This window comes from Penaeus vannamei, chromosome 23 (assembly GCF_042767895.1).
Source record: "Penaeus vannamei isolate JL-2024 chromosome 23, ASM4276789v1, whole genome shotgun sequence".
NCBI classification, from domain to species: domain Eukaryota; kingdom Metazoa; phylum Arthropoda; class Malacostraca; order Decapoda; family Penaeidae; genus Penaeus; species Penaeus vannamei.
In genome coordinates this window covers 29,721,272-29,723,771 of record NC_091571.1, presented here as the reverse complement: position 1 = coordinate 29,723,771, position 2,500 = coordinate 29,721,272, and the positions used below count along the sequence as shown (strand labels likewise).

The following is a 2,500-nucleotide window of genomic DNA, read 5'->3' as shown; positions in this document are numbered from 1 at the left end:
ACATATATATATATATATATATATATATATATATATATATATATATATACAGAGAGTGAGAGAGAGGGGACGGACGGAAGGAAAAAAATGAGAGGAAAAGGGAAAGCAAACTGGGAGGGGGAGAAGAGGGAAGAGAGGGATAAAGTGGAGGAGGAGAAGGAAGAGGATGAAGAGTAGAGGGAAAATGAAAGAGAAAGGAAAAAGAGGAGGAGGAGAATGAGGAGCAAGAGGAGGAAGAGGGAGAAAGGGGAAAGAAGTAGTGAGAGGAAGGGAGAAAGTGGAAAGGAGAAGAGGAGGAGGAGGAGAAGGGAAAGAGGAAGGGAGAGTGGGAGGAAGGAAGAAGCAGTAGGCAGGGGGCGTGGGGAGAGTGGTGACATCTCGGAGCCCTACGGAAATTAACTAACCGAGGGGAGGCTGGTGTGCGTTGGTGAAGATGGAGGAGACACTTACATGTCAGAGGCTCGCCAGATAGTTTGATAGGCGGTCTTGGTATTACTCCAAGTGCCTAGTTCAGATATGAAATGTGTAGATACAGCGGTAAAATGTATCAACATAACTGTAAAAGTACTTATGCGAGTAGTGAGTCCCAACATGAAACGAGGTGCCATAATATTTTTGGACTCTCATTTCGCCCGCCAGCGCAACAAAAAATGCATCAACAGTCAAAATATAGGCATTTAACAACAGTGGCATCACCTAAGTTTCACGCAGGCCCAGACAGGAGGGAAAAATGATGCGAGTAATGTAGCACAGGCATTCCTTATGAACCTCAATTAATGTAACAAACTTACCCCCTACACACACACATATCAGCTGCGGCAGCATAGATGTAGCACACGCGTACCTGTAAAGAAAACAAATTGACTCATTACTTGGTGAAGTTCCCACTAAATCAATTAGTTTAATTAATGCAGTATCTTAGTATATGAAAGTTACGATACAAGTGAAATTCTAAATTGTTATTAATGGTATGAAATAAAATATAGCGGGCATTAAATCCTGGCGCTATTTCCTGTGCCAAAAATATATCCAGGAAATCCAATGTATCAATTCAGGCTGAATAAACTTGCATAATTCATTTCCATTCCTGTTGATGATGTGAAGCAATAACATGAAATAAATAAATTCCTCTTTTAATCTTTACTTAACTACTAATTACGCACACATCCATTACGGCATCAAAGAATCCCCAATGAAATGACCAATGTTTTTTCGGCCGCATTCTTGTGCAACAGAGTACCGGCCACTGAACCATTTAAGCGACTCCTTTTATGAATGAGTTGTAATACGTAGTTCCGATGGTTGAGGGTAACACACTTGTTTACTAAAGGTTGTCCCTGGAACATCTCTGAGATGCTGTGAATTTGCATTTCAGGATATCACGTATTTCAGCGAACTTGCGAGTGTCAGGCTCCGCACGAAAATGTGAACGCTATTATCTTTACAGCCCGAAGATCATAACAGTTTGTGAGGATAAAATTTCGACACTGCCAGTTACCTTGCTATTTGAGTGCAGTTTTCTTGGGACGAGTGCAATTCTCAGAGCGGTTTTCTGCGACAGCACACATACCTTTGTCTGAAATGCGATGTCATTGGTCATGTGATGCAATGCAAAGCTCAATGTCCGTTTTTTTTTCTTTAAATTATTTTTTCGCTAAAACAATCGACGGCACATTTATATTAGAAAGTATTCTGAGTGTGCAACAACACCGTCTGCCAAACCCGTGTTTTGTGCTGAAATATGTTGCGCTGGAAAGCCTTCTCTATTTAGGATAGCCTTACATTTTGTGGGGAAAATCATAGTTGTATTTGTGAAACCTAATTTATTCTGCACTCACTGCAATGCACCTGAAACACCTCAGGGGTATTTCATCCTAATAAGTGACAGGTGGTGCTCACTCGTTGACGCAACAACGATCTTAAGGTAGGAATTATTGAAAATATAAAAACGAGCCGAGATATGCTATATACGATGCTTATTTAAAGCCTTTTTCCCATTTAAAGTCGTCTACAAATTGTCTAAGAGTCATAAAACAATTCAGATGGAGACTTTTGAAATGTAAATGCGAAAATGGCTCTCCCAGACTGCCCTTCCTACCCCCTCTCCCTGCATCTCCTGAGTTAAATAATAAAGCACCCTGGCACTAAAACCCTCGCGGGATTTCCAATATCATATTCCTGCAGCATTATTCCATGCATTATTCCCTTCTATGCTCCCATCATCCCCGCCTGATGGAAATACTGTGAAATAAATAAACATGCAAAAGGCACTTGCTCTCCTCCCTTGGACATCGTTCCATGCAATCATTCCTCGTTTTCTTATCTTCTCTTTTCATCCTCTGTTCTCTGTCTCCCTTTCTCTTGCATTTTCTTCGTGGCATCCTCCTTTTCATCTCTCCTTGTCCCTAACAACACATCTCGTCTCCCTTTCCCTCCGCTCATCCGTTCTCCCTTCTTTCCTCTCATCATGTATTTCTTGTCTTTCTTCACACTGCATCTT

At 41.2% G+C, this 2,500-nt stretch overlaps 1 protein-coding gene across 16 annotated transcripts in view; it reads right to left on the bottom strand.

Moving 5' to 3' along the window:
- LOC113804292 (multiple PDZ domain protein) overlaps positions 1–2,500 on the bottom strand; it is a gene marked incomplete at its 5' end in the record, with an annotated part of 877,687 nt that overhangs the window by 842,716 nt on the left and 32,471 nt on the right.